We start from the raw sequence: 27,706 nt of genomic DNA, 5'->3' as shown, positions 1-27,706 counted from the left end.
CTCAAACCAGCTTTCTCCCAACTGTTGTGGAGCATTACCTGATGCGGAGAGGTGGTAAGGCAGAAAAGAAATCACAATAATTGAAGGCATCTTAGAAGATCTTTCTTGTATTCTCCTGCTGCTTTGTGACATTTGGAGGAATTCCAAAACTTGCCACTTGTGCCAAAAAAAGCAGCGAAGTCTGCCACATACAATCTTATACATTGTTACTGTGTTAAATTTTGTCAAAACAGTTCTCTTCTACATGCCATAAATTATTCCTAGGATTAAAAAATGAACTTAAAATAAATGATGAATCAATATTACAAATATTTATTCAAACAAAATAAATGTATGAATTAATTATTTTCTGTCATATTATATATATTAATTTTATGTTAATATTAGCGTATGCCACCCAGTATGGTATTAATTACTGGGAATCCGATGCTATCTGTGAACAAATGTACTCAAAATCACCATTTGAAATTTAAAGGGATACTTGGAGCTCTATAAAGAGCTAAAAAGCTTCAAATTAAGTTTGGTCCAGTAAACTTGTGTCATTACATGTATAACTAGCTGCTAATTTTTTGTGCCATTCTTTGTGAAAAGTAGGAGTTGAAACATGGTTGTGATATGCAGTTATTAAGTTGGAGACCCAGATTTTTACTTTATTCATCAGAGGTCCTTCCAGAAAAGAGACCTAAATTGTTGAAGTGTATGTAATTTGGCAATTGGAATTTGGTAACTTAATTCAAATATAGATCTAATATTTTCAATTGTTTTCAGTACAATTAAAGTATCGCACTTCAGAGAGTGTGATATGATTTTCTCCCATTTCTCTGGAAACTTGTATATTCCAACTGTACTGACATAATTGATTCTCAATCTTCAGATAAAGTGGAAGATGGTTCAGGTGCTTGACACAACACAATATGACTGGGTGAGAACCTGTACCACATACAACAACACTAAGAGCACCTAACACCCAATGATCGGGCTTCTGCCCAAGTGGTGCACCACATATATGTTCTTTTCTGTTTCACCTTACCCATGGGCACCTTGCAGTTTTAAGTGGAGTTTCCAGGTGGAGTATGCACATTTTTTCTATAGACCCCATGGATTTCTTCTGTCTGCTCCTGACCCTGTCAAATCATATGACAGCAAGTGGCATGGCTAGTAGAGCTGCTGCCTCATAACTTCAGTAACCCAGGTTCAATTCTGACCTCTGGTGCCGTCCAGGTGCAGTTTGCACTTTTTTTCTATAAACACCATGGATTTCTTCTGTCTGCTCCAGTTTCCTCCCACATCCCAAAGACATGCAGGTTAATTGGCTAATTGTCCACTGTAAATTGCTCCCAGTGTGCAGATGATGGGGAGAGATGATGGGAATGTGAGCAGAATCCCCACCTCCATGGATACCCAATGCACTGGGGGGAAGTGTCCAGGCAAGCAATCAGGAGGATCCTCATACTCAAAGAGCAAAGGAACAAAGGAAGTAAATGTCCCAGCTCCAGAAAATCATGTGAAGTCAGGTTTTGCTGCTGTTGATGGGAGCAAACTTCAAGAAGTGAACAACTTTGCCTGAGAATACTTTAAGATAATCTTCTGGTACAGTCTCTGCTCTGAGGAAAAGGATGAGGTGTGCTTATTTTTTTCTTCCCAAGAGCTACAAGATAGTGCTGAGGTGAGTAGCTTGAAGGAAGATTGCTTGTTAATATCTGCACAGTGTAACACAGTAAGGATCACCAGGTCCTTTTGTGGTCTGTTCAATATGTGAAGCTGAAAGCTCAACCTGCCACTGCTTCCTATCCTTTATCCTGGAAGCAAGTGGGAGTGCCTACATCATCTGCTAACTTTGGACATGTCTTGCAAGGAGCAAAGTCCAGGAATAGTAATTTGCTGGTTGAGGTGTATTCAATGCTTTGATTCCAGCCATCAACTGGAAGGACATCATCACTTATATCTACTACTTGAAGCAGGAGAGACAAGGCAAAAGAAATTGGAAGCCTATTTCACAGAAAAAAAGTTCATTACAAAATCGTCATTCAGGTCAACTTTGCTCTGGAACAGGTGAGCCACAGCATCAGACCTGTTGCATATTGTGCTGTGCCAGTGTGCTCTCCAAAATGGGTTGGAAAAAGAACTCACAACTGAATATAATGGAAACAGTAGAACTGTTTTAATCAATGATGTAGGAGCAGAAGCCTTCTGGCGTCAGGCAAGCTTGCTCTCCCTCCTCTTACTTACTGGTAAATCGTGTAGTGCCTTTTGCTGGTAGCTGCGAGTGAATCCTCACCTTCTGCCCCCTCAATGTCAGAAAAGCCAGGAGAAAATCACTGGCTTTTCTTTCACTTCCCTTTCATACTTTTGAAGTGTAAAGCGATGCTACATGCTAGATGCAAGAGTGAAAAGGTGATGGTCTCATCTCTTACGAGTTTATGGTATCATGGAAACCGAGAATAACATAAAGTCGATGTAGGCTGTTCTGCGTCCGCTCTTTCGAAGGCAGATCCAACTGGTCCCACTACCTCGCTGTTTCCTTGAATTCCAGCACATTTTTGTTGCTTCTGGTATTTAAATTTTCATTTCGAAAGCGAGCATGTTTCTAATCGCATTGTCAGAAAATGCATTCCATAACCTCACCAACCCTTGTGTGCTGCCCACATTTATGCAAAATGTTGCCAAATGCTATGGGTTATGCGGTAGGATTAAACCGGGAACAGTTAATAAGACAGCTATACTGTGGGGAACTGAACGGTTCTGTCCCCGAGACCATCCAAATTCAACCCGGCAGACTCGCTGGCATATAAAATATACAGCCAAAGATGGAAACAAGAACAACAAACCATCTGCTGGAGGAACTCAATGGGTCGGGCAGCATCTGTGCGGGGGAAAAGGAATTGACAACGTATCGGATCGGAACCCTGCATCAAGACTGAAACAATGCTGATATGTGCACGCTGCAACTTTACAACTCACTTTGCCAGGGGAAAGAGCAGAGCATTTTTATTTGCCTTTAAATTTTAGAAATTAAAAAAAAATGATATTGCAAGCCTGTAATCTAGATTGGAGGAATTGCTTTTGCCAATATTCAGTAGACACAAAATAAAATTTAACTGAAGCTGCAGTTTTGCTTGCAGTGCATTTGATTAACTAAGTTTTATTCCAATCGAGCAGAGGCGATCTACAGAAATCTTGGTGAGAAGACAGGCGGAAAACTTGGGTCACCTCACTTTGGTTATGGTGGATACAATGCCTTTCTGTATTTGCAAAGAAAAAGTGAGGCTGTTGAAAATATCTTCAGTTCGCGAGTCAGATTTTAGTTCGGCGTATTTTTTTACACGAGGAACCCTGCAGTCGGAAAGTTGAGGTTTGTAGGCGGTGCTGTGTAGTTTTTTTGTGCACGGTGAAAGGAGTCGGCGGCTGCTGTCTGCGTGTCGATGCTGTCGGGAGAAGTGTAAAAGTGAGCGGCTGTGCGAGTGTTGGAGGCGCGGTTGTCCATGTGGGGCTGTGTCATTGGTTTGTGGCAGAGCCCGCCCGCCGAAGCCAGCCCAGCCCAGCCAGACCCCCTCCGGCCCGGCCCGCTCGCCTCCTCTCTCTCTTGCTCTCTGCAACTCGCTGCTTCTTCTGCTGGGGGAGTGGGGTTGGAGGGGAGGGGGGGTAAGGGGGGCGGGGGAGGGGGGGCGAGAGGAGGAAGAGGAGTCACCGAGGACCAGGGCAGCGGAGCCGCCGCTCCCCCTCCCCTCTCTGCTTCTGCCTCTCACAGCGGCCGTCGCCCCCCACCCGGCTGGGGTTGGGGGGGTGGTGGTGGGGGGTGAACCGGCCCCGCCGCTCGGATCTTACAGGCTGCAGTCCGAGGATTAAGTTTAATTGTTTTCTTCTTTTGATGTGGGACCAGCTGACCGGAGGGAGCGGCCGGCGAGCGTGAGCGGGGTCCGCCGAGGGATGGAGATGCCAGTGCCCAGGGACGGGCTGTAGCAGGGCGGGCGATCGCACAGGTACCCGGGGCTGCGCTGGGCTGGGCGGGCGGCGGCGGCGGCGGTGGCGGCACCCTCCCCAGACAAGCTGTCCGCCTCCCTCCATCCACCTTGCACACGCCCCCACCCCGCCCCCTGTCATCGGTCTCCCACCCCGCCCCCTGCACCAACCCCCGGCATTCGCCCCGTCTACGATCGCCTCTCCGCAGTACACTCCCCCTCCACTCCCCTCTCCCTCCCTCCCTCCCTCCACTCCCTCTCCCTCCCTCCACTCCTCTCCCTCCCTACCTCCACTCCCTCTCCCTCCTTCCCTACCTCCACACCCTCCAGTTCCTCTCCCTCGCCCTCCCTCCCTCGCCCCCCTCCCTCCCCCCCCTCCCTCCCTCCCCCCCCTCCCTCCCCTCCCCCCTCCCTCCCTCTCCCCCTCCCTCCCTCTCCCCCTCCCTCCCCCTCCCTCCCTCTCCCCTCCCTCCCTCTCCCTCCCTCCCCCCTCCCTCCCTCTCCCTCCCTCTCCCTCCCTCCCCCTCCCTCCCCCTCCCTCCCCCTCCCTCCCTCCCCCTCCCTCCCCCTCCCTCCCCCTCCCTCCCCCTCCCTCCCCTCCCTCTCCCTCCCTCCCCCTCCCTCCCCTCCCTCTCCCTCCCTCCCTCCCCCTCCCTCTCCCTCCCCCCCCTCTCCCTCCCCCCCTCCCCCTCCCTCTCCCTCCCCCTCCCTCCCTCCCCCTCCCCCTCCCTCCCTCCCTCTCCCCCTCCCTCCCTCTCCGTCTCCCTCCCCTCCCCCTCTCTCCCTCCCCCTCTCTCCCTCTCCCTCCCTCCCCCTCCCTCCCCTCCCTCCCTCTCCCTCCCTCTCCCTCCCCTCCCTCCCTCTCCCTCCCCCTCCCTCCCTCCCTCTCCCTCCCTCTCCCTCCCTCCCTCTCCCTCCCCCTCCCCCTCCCTCCCCCTCCCTCCCTCCCCTCCCCCTCCCTCCCTCCCTCTCCCTCCCCTCCCTCCCTCTCCCTCCCCCTCCCTCCCTCCCTCTCCCTCCCCCTCCCTCCCTCCCTCTCCCTCCCCCTCCCCCTCCCTCCCTCTCCCTCCCCCTCCCTCCCTCTCCCTCCCCCTCCCCCTCCCTCCCTCTCCCTCCCCCTCCCTCCCTCTCCCTCCCCCTCCCTCCCCCTCCCTCCCCCTCCCTCCCCCCTCCCTCCCCCTCCCTCCCCCTCCCTCCCTCTCCCTCCCCCTCCCTCCCCCTCCCTCCCCCTCCCTCCCCCTCCCCCTCCCTCCCCCTCCCTCCCCCCTCCCTCCCCCCCTCCCTCTCCCCTCCCTCCCTCCCTCCCTCTCCCCCCTCCCTCCCTCCCTCCCTCCTCCCCCTCCCTCCCTCCCTCCCTCTCCCTCCCTCCTCCCCTCCCTCCCCCCTCCCTCCCCCTCCCCCCCTCCCTCCCTCCCTCCCTCCCTCCCTCCCTCCCTCTCCCTCCCTCCCCCCCCTCCCTCTCCTCCCTCCCCCCCTCCCTCTCCCTCCCTCCCCCCCTCCCTCTCCCTCCCCCTCCCTCCCCCCCCCTCCCTCCTCCCCTCCCTCCCCCCCTCCCTCTCCCTCCCTCCCTCCCTCCCCCCTCCCCCCTCCCCCCCCTCCCTCCCCCCCTCCCTCCCCCCCCTCCCTCCCTCCCTCCCCCCCCCTCCCTCCTCCCCCCTCCCTCTCCCTCCCTCCCCCCCTCCCTCTCCCTCCCTCCCCCCCCTCCCTCCTCCCTCCCTCCCCCTCCCTCCCCCCCCTCCCCCCCTCCCCCCCTCCCTCCCCCCCCTCCCCCTCCCCTCCCCCCCCTCCCTCCCCCTCCCTCCCCCTCCCTCCCCCTCCCTCCCTCCCCCACCCCCTCCCTCCCCTCCCCCTCCCCCTCCCTCTCCCTCCCTCCCCCTCCCCCCTCCCTCCCTCCCCCTCCCCCTCCCCTCCCTCCCCCTCCCTCCCTCTCCCTCCCCCCCCCCTCCCTCCCTCTCCCTCCCCCTCCCTCCCTCTCCCTCCCTCCCTCTCCCTCCCCTCCCTCTCCCTCCCTCCATCTCTCCACTATCCTCCCACTCTCCCTTCACTCCCCTCCATTACCCTCCCTCCCGTCCCTCCACTCCTCCCCTCCCTCCCCTCTCCATCCCACCTTGCTCCCCTCACCACCTCCCCTTCGCTCTCCCCTTGCCCACCCCCTTCCCCTCCCCTCTCTCCCCTCCCCCACCCTCCTTCACTCCATCCCTCCAATACCTCCCACTCTCCCTCCACTCCCACTCCCTCCCTCTGTTCCCCTCCCTCCCTCCCTCTCTCCCCCTCCCTCCCTCCCTCTCTCCACCCACCCCTCCCTCTGTCCACTACACCTCCCTCCCACCCCCCCACTCCGCCTCCCTACACTCCCCTCCCCCTCCCTTTCCCTCCCTCACCCTCCCCATCCCTCCCTCCACTCCCCTCCATCCTACCCTCCTGTTGCTCCCACCCTCCTTCACTCCCCTCCTCCCCCTCCCCCACCCCGTCCGTCCCCTCCCCCCTCCCCTCACCCCTTCCCTGTCCCCTCCACTCCCCCCACCCTCCCCCACACACACTCCCCCTCCTCCAGTCTCCCACCCCATCCCCACCCCCTCCCTCCCGTTACCCTCCCCATCTCCCTCTACCCCCTCCACTACCCTCTCTCCCCCCACCTCCTCCCCCTCCACTAACCTCCCCTCCCCTTCCCACCCCTCCGCTCCCCTGCCCGTCCCACTCCCCTCCTCTCCCCTCCCCTCCTCTCCGTCTCCTCCCACTCACTACCTCCCCTCCCCTCCCACTCACTACCTCCCCTCCCCTCCCACTCACTACCTCCCCTGCCTCCACTTCCCCTCTCCCACTCTCCTTGCCTGCTTCCTTTGTCCCTCCACTCCCTCCTCCCCGCTTCCTCCACTCCCCATCCCAACTCTCTCCACTCCCCCTTCCTCTCTCCTTCCATTTCCCCTTCCCTCCCTCCCTTCCTCCACCTCCATCCTTCCACTCCCCCTTCCACTCCACCTCCCTCCTTCCCTCCTTCCACTCCAACTCCCACTCCCTACCTCCCTCCACTCACCCTCTCTCTCTCCCTCCCTCCATACACTCCCCTTTCTCTCTCCACCGCCTCCCGCCCCACTCCCTCCTCCCTGCTCTCCCTTCCTCCCCCTCCCTCCGTCCCTCCATACACTCTCCCTCCCCCCTCCCCCTCCCCCTCCCTCCACCGCTCTCCCTTCCTCCATCGCATCCAGCCCCACTCCCATTCCTGCCCCCCTCTCCCTGACCCTCCTCACTCCCTCCCACACCCTGTCCCTCCACCTCCCTCACCTCCTCCCTCCCCTCCACCTGTCTCCCTCCCCACTCCCCAACCCTCCCCATCCTTCCCAAACCCTATCCCTCCTCCCCCTCCCCCTCCCTCTCCCCCACTCCCCCTCCCCCACTCCCCCTCCCCCACTCCCCCTCCCCCACTCCCCCCTTCCTCTGCTCCCTCCCCCTCCATCATTTTCTCCCTCCCATGAACCTAATTTCCCCCGGTACCTTCCTTCATTCCTACTCACTCCCCTGCCTCTTTTTTTCCCACCCATCCATTAGGTCCTAATCTCCAGCTACTCTTTCTTTCCTCCCACCAACCAACCCGCCTCCTGCCCTTTCCGACAATAGTGCTGAGAGGATAGTTGTAATGTGGGGATGTGTAAGTTGCTGTGCAGTGGCTTCCTGCTATTTTTAGTCATGAGAAACCCGCTCATCCACATGTCCCGAGAGAAGTGTGTTATAAGCTGGGGTGCTCCGTGCCCTGAATTTTACTTTCATTGCATCTCTTTGGGAGGTTACACATAATGATCCTGTCATTTACAAAGATGCTGAGAAATGGTCATTTGGGGTATTCTTGGCGATACTGGATAGAAGCTTTTTAAAGAAACATACAACAAGCATTTACAGTTTTAGATGTCAACCATTTCTGACTTTCAAAATTTTTAGATATGACATGTTACCAAAACAATCCTAGTCTCTTGAAGGTATTCTTCCACACACTATAGCAGTTGTGGGTGACTTAACGCAGGTGCATTAATTTTGTAAAGTTTGTCTCTATGTTTGCATAAAGTTTGATGGTTTAGGAAGCAGTCCCTTGTTGGAACCAGGCTTTGTTAAAATCAGCTGAGGTTTTGCCCCCTCACCTGCACTCACCTATCACCTGCCTGTGTGTGCTCCTCCACCTCCCCCATCCCTTTTATTCTGGCTTCTGCCCTCTTCCTTTCCAGTCCTGATGAAGGGTTTCGACCCGAAACAGCGACTGTTTATTTCCCTCCACAGATGCTGCCTGACCGGCTGAGTTCCTCCAGCATTTTGTGTGTGTTGCTCCGGATTCCAGCATCTGCAGAATCTCTTGTCTCTGAGGTTCTGTGTGTGTTTTTAAACAAATCCCCCCCCCACCCCCACAGGCTTCCTTTTAAAAAAAATTGCCAGTCTTTTACCATATTAAAAATGCAGTGAAATTTGAATACAAACAATCCAGAGGTTTTTTTAAATACCCCTTTACAGCTGACATGCTGAAGGTGATGCACTTATGTTAATCCAGGGTCATTTATGGTCAGAATGAGTACTGCCTGTTGAATTATGTATTTTTGAATGCCCTTTTTCTTTTGAATGAATTATGTCTGATTTATACATTTATTATAAAACAAGACAAATAAAGTATGGAAGTTTCAATAAGTGATGTTTGACACTTACAGGATATGGGCCTGAACTTGGCACTCTGCGTTTGCCAATTATTTGGTGCAGGTATCTTGCAGGATGCATAATATGTAACAGTTGGCGTTATCCAGACAATGGACAATTTGTCAGATTTATATCATTAGTAAATGATTAAATAGTGATATGAAATGCCAGAACATGTTTGTACCAGTTTGTTCCAGTTGAGCAAGGAAAAGTAAAACAGTATGAATTAGTAATAGAAACATTGGTTAATTTCACAAATAGATTTACAGCAGATTGAGTTTGCTGCTGGATAATTAAAATGGCTGCAGAGTTTGACTTTTCTATAGAGATTGATTTAAGAAATTTCAAAACTGCTTGACTTTTTAAAAATTGATTTGGTGATTTATTAGGGAAATAAAAAGGAATTTCAAATGTATTTTAAATTTAATGCAATTGATTCTCAAAACAAAAACATTTAAGCCATGTTGGTTCAATGGAAATGGACTTTAAACAATGGTTCCTGTGTATAGGGACTTGGTGTACCAGGACTGGTTAGCAAGGGTTTGCAGAAATTAGCTGTTTTCTCATACTAGATTCAGAGTTTACTATGTGGGGCATCCCTACAAATATTGAAACGCGTGCATGGACCTATTCTTTCCTTATTCTAATTTCCCAACAAAAAGTGCCAGTACTTTGAGGAAAACATTGTTGTTAGTAGAGAAGATGGTTTCAACTCAATATGTGGGAGTGAATAAAGTAGCTGGTAATTAGTTGAGGTAGAAGGAAGAGTAGTGATGATAGGAATGTTCTCTGATAGGTAGGACTTGACAAGTAGTGTTCCCCAACATTCTGTACTTGAGCCTTAGGTTTTAATCAATTAGATCACTGGTTTGGAAGAGGAGATTGGTATTTCTATTATCCTGTTTGCAAGTCTAAATTAGAAGGCACAGTAAGTTATATTGATGGCAAGAATAAGTTTTAATTGGGCAGAACAAGACTGAGTAAAATCGAAAGCTGGAGTTCTGTGCATGGAAGTATCAAGTCGTCTGCTTTTGGATTTGAGAGAGAGATTGGAATACTTTTCTTAATGGGAAGTGACTATGAACTATGGAAGTGAAAGGGGGTTTGGGTGCACTTGCGTTGTGCACAAATATAAAAAAAACAGTCAAATAGTCTTGTAGAATGTTGGTGTCTATCTCAAGGGGCTAATTGCAAAGAGGAAAATGTTCAGATCCTGTAACGCAGAGGGTCTTTTTAAAGCTTTTTTTGAGTGCTACATTTGGTACTGCACCTCAGGAAAGGTGCGTAGAATTTGAAAGAGGTGTTGTGTAGATTCATCAGAATAATCCAGTAAGAAGGCTGCTTTTGATTACTTTGAGTTTCGGAGGTTGAGGAGGGATAATAGATACTACATAAAACAACTTAATGTAATGGGGGAGTTCAGCTAAAAAGAGTTAAGTCTGTTGTAAGTGAACTCAAGAAGCACTTCCACAGCTGTGTGTGTGTGTGTGGAAGCTCTCCCAAAAACTGGATGATGGTGAGGTAATTGAAGTTTTCAAGATTGTAGTTGATAGATATTGAGTGATGGAGAGTAGGTAAAATGAAGTTAAGGTACAGATATCCACAATGTACAGAATTGTGAAACAGCCTTGGGATTTAGAGATGGTCTGCTTTTGTTTACATATTGCTGTTGGTCTGGTATAGTTGAGTGGGATTTTCTTGTGCATCACTTGATGGTCATCTTCAGTGTGGCAGAAACCCAGTGCTCTGTCCAATCTCACTCAAGATTCATTTATGCATGAGGAAGGGATAACCTTTTGTATCAACTGCTGCCTTTTTGATCATCTAAACTGACGAAATTGGAATCGAACTTAATGACTTAAAATTAAACTTCCTTAATCCACAGCCCATCATAAGAACTCCTGCTATAAGTACATTTTTTAAAAGTCTGTGTAGTCAGTATGAGATTGTACTCCCTGTTAATTTGACTTTTTTTTTGTTTAATTCAGTTAAGTTTTGATTATTTTTCCCGAACCCCACCATCACAGAAGCCAATTTTCAGCCAATTCAGTTCACACCATATGTTATCGGAAAGCACTGGATACATCAGAGGAGGCAATGGGACCAGTCATCACCCCAGCTATTGACCTACATTCCAGAACTAGCTGCACCTCCAGCCAAGTTCTTCCAGCACTGTTGTAACAGTGACATCTACAACAAGGTAGAAAGTTGCCCGGCTGTGTCCTATTCACAAAAAGCATGACAAATCCAACACAGCAAACACTACCCAGTCAGTCTATCCTCAGTTGTCAGCAAGGTGATGGAAGCTGCCATTGACAATCCTATCAAGGGCAGTTGCTCATCGATTGCTTATTTCCCAATGTCAAATTTTGATTTCAACCATGACCACTTGGCTCCAGATCTCATCACAGCCTTGGTCCGGATGTGAACCAAAGAGCTGAATTCTAGAAGTGAGGTGAGAGTGACTGCCTGTGGCATTCGATTGAGTGGCATCAAGGTAAAGCTGAAGTCAGTGGTCATTATGGGGAAAATACTCCACTGCTTGGAGTTTTACACAAATGGAGATGGTTGTGGTTCTTGGTGGTTAATCATCCCAGCCCTAGGATATCCCTGCAGGAATTCCTCAGCATATTGTCCTAGGCCCAGCCATCTTCACCTACTTCATCAAAGACCTTCCTTCTGTCATAAGTTCTTAAGCAGGGTAGTTCAGTGATTGTGCTACATTCAATTCCATTCACAGCTTCGTAGGAAATGAAGTGATCTAAGTCTGTATGCAGCAAGATCAGGACAACATTCAGGCATGGGCTGATATGTAGCAGCAATATTTGCACCACAAAACTGCCAGGCAATGATCATCTCCAATAAGAGAAAGTCTAACCACCTACAATGTCATTACTGTTGCTGAATCCTCCATTATCAACATCCTGACCTCACCATTGAGTGGAAACTCAACTGGACCAGCCACATGAATACCATGGCTATAAGAGCTGGTGAGAGGCTGGGTGTCCTGCAGTGAGTGACAGAATCCCTAATATCTGAATGCTCTTCCTGTATCTATAAGCCACTGTTCAAGAGTGTGATGGAATACTCTCCACTTGCCTGGATGCATGCAGCACCAACAACTCTGAAGAAGCTTGACACCATCCAAGACACAGCAGCCGTCCTGATCGGAACTCCAGCCACCATCCTAAGTACTCATTTCCTCCAACACTAGAGCACAGTGTTGCAGTGCATACCATCTACAAAATGTACTGCAGCTATTGGTATTTGATCTGTAGAGAGCAGCTTGCAACGAGTCGCCACACTCCGGTGGTTACTCGCCCAAGTCAGTGACCTCCACGACCAAAAAGGACAAGAGCAGCAGGTGCATGAGAACACTACCACCTGAAGGTTCCCTTCCAAGCGTCTCACCATCCTTTCTTGGAAATATATCACTGTTCCTTCATTGCCTCTGCATCTGAATTTTGGAACTCCCTGCACAATGACACTGCAAGGGAACATTCAACTGCAGCAGTTTAGAAAGGCAGCTTACTTTCTCAAGAAGGCATCTTCAGGGTGTTTAGGAACGGGCAGCAAATGCTGGCCTTGCCAGTGTTGCCTAGATCATGAAAAGGAATTAAAAGAAAGTGTTTGCGAAAGTAACAAACGTGATTCCTATGCATTGGATATTCAATTTTAAGAAATCCAGATTTAGCAGCATGCTGATTTACACCATTGCACCAGAACTGGATCAAACAGTATGCGTATATGTGCTGATTTTTTTTGTTGAGTACGTGTATTTCCAACAGGTATTCCAATGATTTCAGGGACTGTAGGAAGCAAATGATCTGTTCAAATCTAGAAACAAATAAGAAATTTCTTCCAACAGATAGTTGTGGTAGTGGATGCTGGGTTGTCGTCAAACTAAGTGAAAAGGAAAACTTACTTGGGTTGGGAAAAGATCTTGGGGAATTAAAGGAAACTTGCACTGGTGATGGTTAATGTTTCTTCCAAACAAAATGCATGAAAAGAGTAAATTAGTATTTGGTAGGACTTAAATCTTAATTGAATGCTGACAGTAAAACTCTGGTAATCCAGATCTGATTGTTTGGAAATCCTGATTATCTGGCAGACACAAGAGACTGCAGATGCTGGAATCTGGAGCAACAAACAATCTGCTGGAGGAACTCAGTCCTGATGCAGGGTTTTGACCCGAAACATAGACAATTTCTTTCCTCCCACAGATGCTCCAGAGTTCCTCCAGCAGATTGTTTGTTGCTCCTGATTATCTAGCATCATTAGTCTGGAACGTGATCTGGGAGACCAGAGTGCAAGTACAGTGTGCTACCAGAACCAGGGCTTCAGAGTGCGGCTGGCTCTGGTGTCTGAACAGTGGACTAAATGTGTGGGTGGACCAGGGGTTGGGTCAGGTACTTGGTTAGGTTTGCGGCCACAGCTGGGGTCCAGAGTGCTTGTTTATTACCCATACCCTTTAAGCTTGCCTTCTTCATTGAAAAGTTTATTAAACTACTGTTTAACATGTAAAAATAAATGAAATTGAAGTGTGTTTGAATATGAATAGGAGTTGTATCTAATAGCCTGAGAAATCTGCTGGTCTGGCACTACCAAATTAAAAAAGGTGTCGGAGTGTGACTGTATATTTTTTAGAGACCTTGGTTTTACTCCATTTATTAATGAATACTGTGTTGTCGTCCATCAATTTGCCTGCATCTGAAGCAGTGGAGTGGTGACTCTTCTGGCATCCATGTGGGACCTCATGATAGTAACTTGTTATTGAAATGCTTCTAAAGAAAGTCTTTGGGGCACGAACTCTGTGCACAGTCTATTGGATGTAAGAAGGTGACTGTGAAAAAGGTGGATTTGCCGCTTGTGCTACTCTTGGGATTTTGAATGTGGGAGTTTTCAACCACTGAAACAGGAAGGTATCAATAGTTGGAAGATATTGGAAGTTGAACTGCAGTCATTTTTTTTTTCATTTTTGTTTGTTTTCATCACTTTTGATCTCTTATTTTGTTTCCCAACTCTGAATTTCTTCCTTCACAGGAGAAGTGATGGTTGTACACATTGCAATGATTTATCATGAATACTGTTCCTACTTTTAGCATGATAGACTGGAGCAAGTTTTTCTTCTGTCAAAACCAAAGAATCCTGCCAGTTCCTCAGAGCTGAGCTAAGGTTTCGGCAGGGGCATGAAGTTTGTTAAATCTAAATGCTGGCAATAGTTGAGGCTTGTTTTCCTGAGTTGGCATTTCATCATTCTGTCGGTTCAGCTATTCTGCATCGGCCCCGCCCTCTAATCTGCATTGAATCAATATGCATTCCCCTTTTCACTTTACTGTCTCCATTGCTATTTGATTCCATATTCATTGTTACAAGACACTAACACTCGTGTAATGGATGCACCTCTCTTTGTTAAAGGTGCTACGTAAATCGGAGTCGAGTTTGTTTCGTCATCCTAGCACAGACAGCAATAAAGCAAAGAAACTGGTAAGTTAATTAAAGAAAACTCCTATTGATCAAGTTAAATAGGACTTAGTTTTAAAATACATCACAAAGGAATGTCAACAAGGATTTGTGTACATGCAGGAGAATAGTGAATGTTGGCAATTATGTTACATGTACTTCACTGTCATTCTTCACCTCACCATGAAAAATAAGAGTAAGAATAATTGAGAATAACAAAAGTAAAATACTACAGATGCTGGGACTCTGAAATAAAAGTACAATGCTTGAAATACTTAGGTTATGTGGAATTTTTGAGAAGGGAAACAGTCTTTTTAGGTCCATGATCTTTTGTCATTTTATTTGGAAGAGAGTTATATTGGGACAGTTGAAGGACTAGCCAAATTGATTGTTACAGTTGAATCCTAGTACATCCAGGTGTTGTACACACTGGATCCTTTGGTTATCTTGTGTGCTTTGCAAAGGCAATCTGGATTATTTTTCTTGGTACGTAGTCAATTTGCAATTGGTGTCCTTCAGGAGAGTATTCTTTAGATATCCTTGCAGGAGAAAACAAGAGGTACCTTAAAATTTTGCCTTCCATGACCCTAGGATGCCTTGAAGTTTTTGGTCATTGCAATGCTGGTAACATAGGACCCAATTTATGCACAATAAGCTTCCACAAATAGCAATGAAATAAATGAGCAGATGTTTTAGTTATGACTTCTGAGAAACAGCTATTGGCCAACATGCTGGGAGAACATCTCTGTTCTTCTACACATAGTTCCATGGGGTCTTTTTGCACTTAATGCAGAGGTTAGTTGGTTTAATGTCTGACTTTGGGCAGTGCGGCACTGGTTTCCCTCACCGCTGCGTTGGAGTCTCTGGTCCCGGAGTCTCTGGTCCCAGAGTGGGTCTTGAACCTACAACCTTCTGTCTTAGAGACTATTGCTCTGAGTGTTTGTCACCAAGAAAGGCATACACACTTGGAAATCTTTCCATGACCTGCTTAGTGCTGATCAGCATACAGAAAGTTAAGTGTTACAGCCACTTGTGATTCCTGGTCAATAGGTGTTGTCATCTTCACAGTATGCATAAAATGTTTGATTTTGATACTATAAAACTTAACTTTTCAGACTTTGATATTAATAACATTATACATGTGCTCTGTCCTTTGTAACAGCTGCTTCACCTCTGTGGCATCATGTGACCACTTAAATAAAAGCTTTTTTTCTCTTTTTTTCCCGTTTGCACAAACTGAGTGTGCTTACTTTCTTGATTCATTTACATTTTTGAATACAGATGGTCGGGAAATAATGATAAATGTGAAATAAAACCTGAGGGATTTATAATTGATGTATTTTGATGTATAAATTCTGTGGTTCAGAAAAATTACTAATTGAATAATGCATTATGCAAGGAATTTTCATGTTTTATTGGTTAGTTCTATTTGGATGGATTACAATGGGAACTGTAGAAAAATAATGATGAATGAAGTTAGAGTAACCCCATGCAGATACACAGATTAATGAAATTGCAGTCAACTAGCTTTTCTACTGGTTTTAGTTATTTATTTTCTTTGGGCAAACAAAGGCTGCATTGTTTGAGAGTTGCTTGCAGCTGTGTGTTCTATGTCCAATATTTTGTGATGTAATATTAAACCAAACAGGTGTTCAAGTATTTTTTCTGTGTCTAAAAGATGTCATTTCACTCCACTGTATGAGATTTATATAGCTCTTGAGGTAACACATCATAGCTGGAACTATTTATTTCTCTCAATTGCATGTTAATTTTGCAATAATCTTAGGGACTACACAGCACTTAAATCCTGTTTTAAAATCTTTACAAGGCACTATGAGAGAAAGGCACTTACTGTGTCAAATCTATTTTTCCCAACTACAATTTTTGCTGTCGTTGATTGAAGCTCATTTATTTAATTGCAGGATATGAAACGCAAATTTAGCCCCCAAGAGTTATTTTTTGAACAACTTTCAGAATATCTGCTCTTCACTGCATGTCCACCACATAACCCCAGTTGACTGCCTACCACTGTTCCTTTTCCCACTCCCTCTCTCTCCTACTCTTTTTCCCATTTTCCCACCAACCACTGTTACCCATCCCTCCCCTCCCCCAACCACCTTTTCCCTATTCTACTAGTTGAGGAGCCAAGTCCGTGTTTTTATTTTATGCACTGTTTAATTGTCTTGGTCTGTGTTTTGTGGTGACATGAATTAACACTCTGGTGGTGAATCTGATGCTGTGACTCACTGGTGAAAGACAACATTTGGGACCAAAACAGCTCCTTGCATATTATTCTTTATCTCTGACTAGCAGACCTTCAAGCTGGTGATGTACTGTAATATGAATACAGAGAAGAAGGAGAATGCATGTAATGAGAGAGCTCAAATACCCTCTGCAATTCTGATGACTGTCATTACATTGAAATTTAAGAACAAAACATAGTTTTAATTTAAAGCAAAAAATTATCAGTGCTAGTGAAAGAAGGCTATGTAACTAGCAGCAAAATTATCAGTTTGTTAATTGTAAGATAAACGATACATTTTTATTATTGGCTCATTATTGTACAGAAATTATTACTGATATTAGTGAATAAACACCTTTTATTAATTTTTTTGTGGCAGTTATTTTTAGAAGGGATATTAATTTATATGCATTATCTAAAGTGTTTTTTGTGATTGCTTAAACAATGTTTGATTGTTGTCATACAAATGTGTGAGTTCACTTGCTATTGTTGACCAATGTTATTGTGGTTTCTTCCTGTGTTTGGCAAGAGGTGAAATTTAACAACCTGCCATGTTGTTTATGTTCTACTTAAAATATTAATACTATTAAACGACCATTTGATGTGCGCTTTCAAAATCTTTAGTTAAATATTTGTATTTGACCTGTTAACTAATTTCTTTCTTAATTTTTGGATTGTGTTTGACGTATCTGAGGGGCATTAACTTCTGCGCAGGTCATCTGAAGGTGCAGTGATACGAATCTTTTGCAGTCTGTAACTTGTAACAAGAAACAGAGCCAGAAGGTTTTATGTAGAGTGCATTTTTCTTTCCTGAGAAGACTCAATTCCTCAATTTACTGCCAGCGCTATACAAGTGTTTGACCACTTTTATTTGGCAATAAAATAAATGAGCTGATGGTTTTTGGTACTGGTTGGAGTGGAACAAAGCTTAAAGTGACTGTCCCACTGTCTATTATTATTGATACAAAGAGTACATAATACCCATTTTTGAAATCATATTTAAATTACTGGTTAAAGCTGATCAGTTTAAGAGGTGATGTGCAGATCATACTCTATTATCTGAATAGTAAATACATTTTAATGATTCGTAAATTAATGTGAACTGAGTGGATGCAAGCATTGTGGCCCATTTTTATCTCGGTGCCAGTAGTTGCATGAGTGTGCTGCTTTCTCTTCCTCCTGAGCCTGCCTTGATTACGCAGTTGTGAGAGGTAGCTTCAGCAACAACGGAACCACTATCCTGGAACTTGCGGCTAATGTGCAGAACTGTAACTGTAATTGCATGCTGTTGATGAGGATCTTCCCACACCTCGGCGGAGGTCAAATGAGGGCAGTTGTAATGGAGGGGGAGGGGGGGAGGCAACTGCTGCTAGCTTTTGCTGATGGTTTAGCAGCTGTCTGTGGCACATTTTTGTCAGCACCCAGTGAAATCCTTTCCAAGCAGAGCTTTGCTGTTCCTGATATTGGCTTGTTTACATATAGAGATTGCCTCTAACATTTTTATCAGTGGAGATAACCTAGCTAGGTGAAGGAGAACTACAGCTACTCTTGATTGTTGTGACAGGTCTGGTCTATTGAGAAGTTGATAGTGATCATCTTAAATAATCCCTCAATAGGAAATTGACTAATGCTGTTTATGGGAATGTGACAACACCAGAAATAATTTGATTTTCCTGTGAGTCATGGAGGCAGTGTGAGCCTTAAACTTATTGACTCAACAGGAGCAATAATAGAAAAATGCTGTTCAAATACATCAGTGACTATTGTGTGGAAATGAAGACTCCACTTACTGTTGAGCAGAGAGCTACAGGCAGTAAGTGTTGTGCAGCAGAACAATGAATTTCAACAAGGTCCTGCACTAAATTGGACACCTGTAAAGAAGCTATTAACACTGTGATACAATGCTGAAACTAGTGGTATTTGGTTGACAAGATAAGGATTTGTTTAGTTGTGGGAACTGATGGATGAGCATAATGTCACCGTGTGCCCTCTCCAACCTTAGTGCCACGCTCAAGTTCTGAGAGAACTGGAACATTGAGGTACAGTACTCTGGAGCTCTGTGTTAGGAATCAGCATGGGTGATTGATCCATGATATCTTGAGTTGGAACGTGAATTGCTCATTGATGTTGTTCAGGCTTACTCACACAAAGAATGTTGCTTACATGAAACAATGGAGGACTGCTTCTGATTGTGAAGCTGTGCCCCAGTGGGAGTAGAGGGAGTGGAGTGCTGATTTTAAAAAAAAGAGGTTGTTTGGGGCAGTGATGCTAATTTGTAGTTTATTTTCATAACATATTTCTTCATTAAGTAACTCTTTTATTCATCTTGAAAAATTATCATATTTTGTTGACCCGACACTTACTTTAGGATTGATTGCCATTTGTTTTCCTTCATCATATTTAATTGTGATCATTTTGCGCATAAGATACAAGTAACTGAAACATTAGAGTTGTGTGGCTTTAAGTTCATTAATGTTTCCTAGGCTGCTTATTGTGATTAGTGGTTTGTAATACCAGCAGTTGCAGAAAAGATGCAGTTTAACTGGCGATTAGTGACTGTGTTTTGTTTGTTTTACCTTGTCTAAAAAAAACTGATTGTCTTAAATAGCTAATTAACAAAAACACCAATTTTAAAAAAAGTACACTCTGTGTGCTTTGTGGACTGTTATTTGGAATATTTTGTCTCTTTGCCTTGGAGAGATCCTACTGATTAAATTTCTTCAAGAGACGATATCTGAGAGTGTGAGATGTTCCTATGAGCTATGCCACACCTCGTATCTTTTTATTATTGCTATTGGTCAATACCTTGAATCAGTCAGTCTTATTCAGTGAAGAAATAAAACTCATCTTCACTCTTTTTAGTCAATCGTGCTTCAGGAAATTGACCATACTATATGAATGATTGTTCTGTGCTGTTTTATACCATCTCTATCTGTTATGATGACAATTAAATGCATAGCACCATTTACATTTTCTCAGAAAGCTAAGCCATTTCTGCGAGCAGTGAATTTAGTTATTAATGTCCTTCAGTAATCTGTTTGAAAATGTATCAACAATGTGCTAATAGCACAGGTATAGCAATTCTGCTTGTTTGACTGTCTTTGTGAATTGAATATGTTAAAAATCCGAACTTATGGTCTCCATACAGCTATCTAGATATTGCTGTTAAATAGATAATACATGCTGCTTGTTCTTATTGCAGCATGACTGAGTTTTCCTTTGAGTGCAGATTACACATTTGAACATATTTAGAGTCCAAATTGCACATTCTGCATAGCTAGACATGCCAATATATGAAGTCTGGAATGTGATTCATTTGGGCCTAATGATTGAATAGGCAGACAGTTGCAATAAACTGAATGAGAGCAGCTGAGGACCAGGAGCACTGGGAGGAATTGGGTTCCATCCTTCCAAGTATGAGAAACAAGGGGAAATCATTTAAATTCCTCATCACAAAAATAATTTAAGACTGAGAATTATAAATTTAGTGCATTTTCTCTTTTTTGCCATAGTTTTCATCAAGAAAATTTATCTTTGTCATTGGTTTAAAGAATCTGATTTGCTTCTTAAATGGTGTTTGTGTGTTTTAATAAATGAACATGAAATTTTGTCCAAGTTAACAATTGCCAGTGATCTGTGGTGGTGTTGGGGAGGCAGGTTCTATTTAGAATATTGTGGTTTTGCTTATTTTAAATATTGTTTAAAAATATTTTATGGGGTTTTATATGTTAGAGTATTTTTATCAAAACCTATTGATGCAAGCCCTAACACGAGCTTTTAATCGTGTTATATCAGCAAGCTTAAAAATTAATGAAATTGTGGGCACTTCAGAAATTCTTTCATTATAATTGAGTGTTTGAGATATTCTGCAATGGAATATTATTAAATTTCATTCACTTTTCACCTTAAGTCTGGTTCAAATCTGTTCAAAATCTCCAGGAGTACAAGAGGTTTAACAGAATGAGTGGGAGTCATTTGGGCCTTAAGAAAAGGTGATGGGTGATCATGTTACATATAAATCTCTTCAAACAAGGGCACTTACCCTTTCCTGGAAAACTGTAGCAATTCACAGTGTGTATTAACTAGTTTACCAAATAATTAACCATGAATGGCTAAAAACTAACCCTGTCTGGAAAGCGTGACACCAACATTGCTGCTAAGGGATAATTATTTTCTGGAAATGCATTGGCTTTTAATTTCTTCACTCATTTGAGAAGTAACATTGGACCCAATATTGCTGGCAGCAAGGACATATACATGACCGCATTGAATTTGTATAGACAGCAGGCAGCTGTTATTTATTATTGCAATCAATTTTACGCTCACTCTCTCTACTTTAAATCTTAACATGCAAGAATTTCAGATTTTGCATTGTACTGCAGCTTAGCTGCTGTTCAGCATGACTGCACATTTGCTGCCTTGTCATGTCCTTGCACATAACTTTGTAAACCTTGTGCCAACTCACTAGAGTCTCAGCAGTTTTGTTTTAGCAAACTATTCAGTATTGTTGGAGGTGACTGGAAAATGTTCAACAAAAGCAGCTTGTGCTTTTCATGTAGGATTACATCCAAAGGTCTTTGCAGGAATGTAACTGGGCAAAAAATTGACTCTGAAACAAAGAAAGAGATATTAGGAGGTTCTCTCAAAAAGAGATGGATTTTAAGGAATTTCTTAAAGGAGAAGAGAGGTTTATGGGGATAAATTCCAGAGCTTGTCTGGGTGACTGAAAGCGCAGTTGTCAATGGTGGGAAGTATGCAAGAAGTCTGGAAGAGACGAGAAAGATGGAGCGGAGTGAGGCTAGGAATTTGAATTGATGAATGAAAATTTTAAATTTAATGCACTATGGAGGTAGAAAATGTTTTTATTTTCCACAACCTTGGTGTTACTGGCAAGGCTAGCATTTATTGCCCATTCCTAATTGCTTTTGAGAGAGTGAGTCGCTTTCATGAACTGCTTCAATCCTTCTTGGGAACGTACTCCCACAGTGCTCTTGGGATGGGAGTTCCAGATGTAGCCCCAGAGACAATGAATCATTGTATTTCTAGGTCAGGAAGGTATATGACTTGGAGGGAAACCTGATAGTGATGGTGTTCATGTACACATATTGCTTTGTCCTTTGTGGAAGAGCCCATGCATTTGGGTGGTGCTGTCGGACTAGCCTAAGGAAGTAACTGCAGTGCACTTCTTAGATGGCACACTCTGCAGCCTGTGCATGTTGGTGGTTTAGGGTGATGGATAGAGTGCCAGTCAAATGGACTGCTTTGTCCTGGTTACTGAACTTCTTGAGTGTGGTTGGAACTGCACTAATCCAGACAAGTGGAAAGTATTCCATCATGCTCTTGTACCTTGTCACTGGGTGGGTGGGGCGGGGGGGAGAAGACTCCAGGAGTGAGTCATTCACTTCAGGATACCCAGTCTCTGACATGCTCTATAGTTACAGTATGGTACAGTAGGTCCAGTTGAGCTTCTGGTCAGTGATAACCCCAGGACGTTGATGGTGGAGACTCAGTGATGGTAATACCCTTGAATGTCAAAATAGACTGTTTCAATCTGTTTCATGTTTTTGTGGGGTAAGTGTTATTTGCTTCTTATCAATCCATGCCTGAATGTTGTCTGGGTCTTGCAGGCATAGATTGCTTTATTTGCTGAGGAGTTGCAAATAGAATTTAACATTGTGCAATCAATAGCAAACACTGCCCAATTCTGACTTTACCATGGAAGGAATGTCAGTGATGAAGCAGCTGCAAGTGGTCAGAGCTTGGACACTGCCCTGAGGAACTCTTGCAACCACAACCATCTTCTTTTGTGTAAGGTGTAACTCCAACCATTGGAATGTTTACGCGTCAATGTCCATTGACCAGTTTTGCCTGAGCTCCTTTTTGGCACAGAGGTTCAAATGCTGCCTTGATAACAATTCATTCATCTTGTCCCTTGAATTAGTACTTTGATCCATTTTTGGAACAAAGCTCTAAGGTCTGGAGTCAAATAGTCCTGGTGAACCTCAAACTGGGCATGGCTAAGAGGGTTATTGTTATGTACTGCTGATAACACTTATGATTTAGGGGAAAACTGGGCAGTATTTAGCTAGATTGTTGGTTTTTCCTTTTAGTGAATATATGGGCAGCTTTCTGTGGTAGCGGTAGATGCCAGTGTCATAACTCTATTGGAACAACTTGGCTAGAAGTGCCTTTAGTTTTGGAGTATGGATCTTCAGTGTTGCAGCCAGGACCTTGTCTCATCCCATTACCTTCGCTGCGACCAGTATTCTCAGCAGGTTTTTAGTACTGTGTAAGTGGATTGAATTGGCTGAAGACTGGCTTCTGTGATGATGGGGATCTCAGGAGAAAATGGGATTATTCATGCAGGACTTCTGGCTGAAAGTGGTTGCAAATGCTTTAGCCTTGTCTTCAGCACTTGTGCTGGGCCCTACCAACTTTGAGCTTGATAATATTCTAGGAGCCCGCTGCTCGTCCAGGAAAGCCTGTTTGCACTCATTGAATCAGGACATGGGTGGGACTGTGTTTCCACACCACTATGTGATGGTCACTTCTACCAGTGCTATAGTTAGTGAGGACAAGGTCATGTAGGTTTACCTCTTGTTAGCTCACTCACTTCCTGTTGTAGACTCAATTGGAACAACAATCGGCTTTTAGGACACTGTAGCTCCATTAATGTTGGTGTAGCCTGGCCACTCACTGATTGAAATCCTACAACCAAAGTACATTCTGTCCCTGTGCTGCTCCTAGTGCTGCTTCCAAGTATTGTTCAACTAATTCATCAGCTGAGTGAGGAGGTACTCAGTAGGTGGGTTCCTTACTCATGTTTGACCTATTACTTTGAGACTTCATGAGCAACGGAATCAATGCTGTGGACTCCCAGGGAAACTGCATCTTGTTTATATATGATTGCACTGTGCCCTATGATGATATTGTCCTGCTGATAGGACAGCATATATCCAAGGATTGAGATGAAGGAATCTGGCATTTTGTTGAGCAAACTATAATGTTTGGTTGTCATTACAAATACATCTTTACTAGCCCATTGTACAAATAAAATGCACTAAGGCATTGAATGGTATGGCAAGGGTGAAAATTGGATACTGGTAGTGTTATAAGTTTTGGATCTGTTTGTACCATAGAACAATACAGGCCCTTCGGCCCACCATGTTGTGCCGCCATTGTGTACATAGTGTAATTCCACAAATTGTGTGTCACAGTTTAATAATCAGTAGGGAATTCCAAAGTTGCCTCTCATTCATTCCTCATTACCAGTTTAACATGTATAGAATTTTACAAGCTTTTTTCTTACTATTCCTTTTGAAAATTGGTTTTGATCTTCTCACAGTGATCACATAGACTTGCATTGAATGATGTATGAAAATTGATACCTACAGATGTTGAAAACACACAAAATCAGCTGATTATCTGTAGACTATAAGGAGATGTTTTGTAGGGATCTCCTGAGCAATAAACTACCTATTTATGTTCTTTTGGCAATTACCACTGCATGCAGTACATAATACATTTGCTTTTAAAGTAAATTATAAAGAATTTCCAGTGGCACTTTTGCATTGATGAAGATCAAGTTTACATTTGGTGAAGAGCAATTATCAAGATATGAAGAATGAGTTAATTTTAATAGTAAATAAGTCACAATAACTGAATCAGCAGTCACATTGCTCAGGATGTAACCAGTTTAATCAGACTGAAAGCTTGTATGTTAACTGGAGATGAACTCAATAGATCCCATTGCAGTTTCAGCCTACCTCCATTCAATAATTTTTATCTGCTGTATGTGTTTTCTCAATGCAATAATTTGAAAATGGACAAGCTATCTTTATATGTCTTGTTGACTTAATTACATTATTAATGAGGTTAGAGGTTAATTAGTTCATCAGTGGATTTGAATTAGGATGATGTTTAGAATCTGAGATGATTAGTTGATTTGTGCTGGCCATTCAGAGGTTTTATCAGCTGCAGGAACAAGATAATGGCATTCTAAGTGGATAAATCTAATGTTCCTTTTAGAATGCACCATGATAAGATGCTACAGTTAGAGTTCGATTATCTGCAGAACATATTATGATGCAATTAAATGCCCTAGCATTTCAAGATAGTGAAGATTAAATATGAGCATTTCATTTTGTACAAAATGTTTCTTAACACTCAGACTAAACTGATCAGTTGTGTAATTATGAGCACATACTTGGCTTGCATCATATTAAAATTGTTTACCTCAGGACATTAATTTTGATAGTGGAAAGAATTATACCAAATGGCAGAGTCTGTGGGGATGCTCACACCCTTCCTGAGTCATGAAAATTTAAAAATTATTGCAACTTTAACTGCAACTCTGAAAATCTATATGAAGTCTCACACCAGCATTTTGCTTTACTACCCATGGAATCTCTTTGTGTTTCATTTTTAAATCCTGATCCATTGACTCTTGATACTCACTGTGGTTCAGCAAAAGCTGAAGTGCCTGTGTCATGGATTGGTGTAATGTTGCTTGACATCCCGTCCTAGTACTGAATTGTCAAGAGGGTCAATCCTACAAAGGGTATCAGATTCCATTCAGAGAAGGCAGAGAATTATTCAAATGTGTCCTGCTCATAAAATTGCTGAAATAAAATTTTGATAAAAACACAGTGAATATTTTGTGCCTCTTTAATATTCAAAACTATTCAAAAACATTTAAACTTTTAAAAATTAATGAAACTATTTAAAAGTTAATAAACCCTTAACAATTAAAAGATTCCATTGAACTTGAATCAAGGAAAGTAAATTATTGGTATTCTATTTTTGCTCAGCAGTCAACAAATCAATTCAGGATTAATTTTATGCTGTGCAATTAATTGCAATTAACTTAATTCTCAAGACTCTAGTTTCTTCATATTCAAAATAAAACTTTGCACTTGTTAGATCTGAGCATTTCATCTGCTTCCTTTGTCTAAAAGAGGAAGGCAAAAATACAGACTTTGAACTGATTATTATAAGAACAATGAAGGGAAAATTTGTGTGTTGTTAATGTTTTGATGCTATTTCCTGTAGGTCATTTTATTTTCTTTCTCTCTCAGGAGGTAAGAGCTCAATCTAGTTATGGCTGTTTTTAAAATTTCTTTGAAATAGCCAGTTCTTGTGAAGTTTTATCAGTCTGAAATTAGGAGGTTGTATTGTACCTGTATTTGTTTGCACATAGTTAAAATACCCATAAGAGTGTGACTCTCCAGGGTCTACATTTTTAACTGACTGTTCTGGCAATTTTATTTAGTGTAGGTCAAGGACCAATAGAAAGCAGCAATAAAGTAAGGCTGTATCTCCTGAATCCATTTTGTTTCTGAGAGCAAAAGTTACAGAAATAAAAGCGTGTCATTGACTTCACTAATGCCCATAGCTTTGGGCATTCATCTATAGAAAGGATTAAAAAAAAGCAACACAAGAGGTGGAGAAAGAACTTGTCAGGATGTTACCAGGATTAGGTTATAAAGAGATCCTCGAAAAGATGAGGTTATTTTGTTCTGGAGCTGAGAAGACCGAAGAACTTAGAAAGGGTAAATATAATTGTTCTTTTCTAAAATGATTTAATAAATGTTGCCAAACAAAAAAAAAGGGCAATTTTGTATTGTAGAAAGTCAAGGGCAAATCATGCAGAATTGAATGTGAGGTTTGTTGCAGTTTCAGATGTGTCCTTCAATCAACTATAACCACAGCACTGAGAGGAGGAGACTTCATCCCCAAAATACAGTTTGTTTTCTCAGTGCAGGAGGTGCATAATTCACAGCATAAACTGTTCAGCACTAGGTGATCTTTGAACCTTGTCATCAGTGGGAAAGACAACACCCAAAACATCCCCTCTGCACTGCTGTCCACTTCGTAAGCCTGTTATAGACTGTTCAGGTGCACAGAGGCGAGTGTTTGTAAAAAGTTAATAGCTTGCTGTTTATTAAGCTGGTGGTGGAGGATACTTGTTTTAATAGGAGATTAGGAGACTTAAGGATAGTAGATCTGTGCCGTGGTTGGATTACTGATGCTGGTGTGTGTTGTTGCACTGCACGTTGTTGTCGGGGATTGGGTGCCAAAGTTACACGGAGAGGTCTGATGTCGGGATTGCTTTCAGAGCAGTGGGAAGTTCAGTAGGTGGTACTTACAAAGGTTTTAAATATGATGGAGAAATTTGTTAGGGAGAATAATTTCAACTTGTTGGCACGTCAGTAACAAGGGGCCATCAATTTAAAAAGTGATAATTAGCAAGAAGTTCTTTGTGGAGTTTTGCTCTGTGGAATGTCTTGCCACAGTGTATTTGGAACAGAGGCCACAGCATATTTTAAAGGAAAATTGCTAAAGGAGAGAAATGTTTAGTGCTGCAGAGAAAGGGCCATTAGGATTCATTTTGGAATACACTAGCATAGTGCAGTTAAAAAATGGCCTCCTTCCTTCTAAGCTGATAAGAGTAAAATGCCTGTAGCCTTTCGTTTTAAACTTAAACACCTGACATGTGGCATGAATTAAATTTTTGATAGCACCTCCCAAATCCACTACTTCAATAATAAAATTAGCACTCGGAAAAGTTTTCATTTCCAAGTTGTGCACCATTTAAACTGGAAATATATTGCTTTTACTAGAATGCTGGTAGATCGAAGTCCTTGAACTTCAAACCTGCAGGACGATTGGGGTATTGGCACTATGTGACTGTGTGGATGGGTTTAAAGAGAAGGCCTCTCAGAGCTTTAGGCAAGGCATTAAATAATGGCTTTATTACCAATGCCCATACCCAGAAAATGATGTATTTTTGAAAGAAAGCAAGTTGCATTGCTCTTTTCAGTATTGCCCTATAGTTTGAATGCTTTTTTTAAAATATGCTGGTGACCAAAACTGGGTGTATGGTTCACTATGTTGTCTGTACAGTTTCTCACAACCTAGGAGTATAATTATATAAATATGCACAAAAGCATTCAGGAAAGATGGTTGTAATTTTCTCTCTAATCAGTCCTAGTACATCAAATGTATCTTTGTCAAATTTTTAATTGAATTTTATTGTGATCTGCCTGCTTTTATTTGTAAGTAAATAATTGCATTTAGTTGGCACATTTCATGTTCACAGGGTGCTTCAGAGCCAGTGAATTACTTTGAAAGTGTAGTCGCTGTTAAACTGTAGACAAGTGATTTATATTTAGCAGTTTTGCACAGATTTTTAAAAATGCATCACTGAGTTTGAACTCCATGTCCCCTGTGGCCACAGGAGTAGAAACGTGTCCTTCCGTTTTGGCTGTGTGTTGTATGCTCTGTTAGTTCTGCTTTATGAGTAACCTTTAGACTCTTGCTGACATCATCAACTTCAAGATAGAGTGCCTCCTTGTATCTTCCTTCAAGG

The 27,706-nt window shown here is 43.6% G+C and overlaps 1 protein-coding gene across 4 annotated transcripts in view; it reads left to right on the top strand.

Moving 5' to 3' along the window:
- The first annotated feature begins 3,642 nt into the window (after positions 1-3,642).
- LOC127576671 (C-terminal-binding protein 2) overlaps positions 3,643-27,706 on the top strand; it is a 226,502-nt gene continuing 202,438 nt past the window's right edge. For 2 of the 4 annotated variants that reach the window (XM_052027281.1, XM_052027278.1), the window contains exons 1-2: positions 3,643-3,980; positions 14,049-14,117. The gene's annotated coding sequence lies outside the window, so the exon portion shown is untranslated. Of the gene's footprint in view, positions 3,981-14,048; positions 14,118-26,446; positions 26,469-27,706 lie in introns of those variants that run through there. The other 2 variants (XM_052027279.1, XM_052027280.1) reach the window with 2 other exon arrangements.

This window comes from Pristis pectinata, chromosome 12 (genome assembly GCF_009764475.1).
Source record: "Pristis pectinata isolate sPriPec2 chromosome 12, sPriPec2.1.pri, whole genome shotgun sequence".
Lineage (NCBI taxonomy): Eukaryota > Metazoa > Chordata > Chondrichthyes > Rhinopristiformes > Pristidae > Pristis > Pristis pectinata.
The sequence above is the reverse complement of the archived record's forward strand: the minus strand, read 5'-3'. Positions and strand labels throughout refer to the sequence as shown.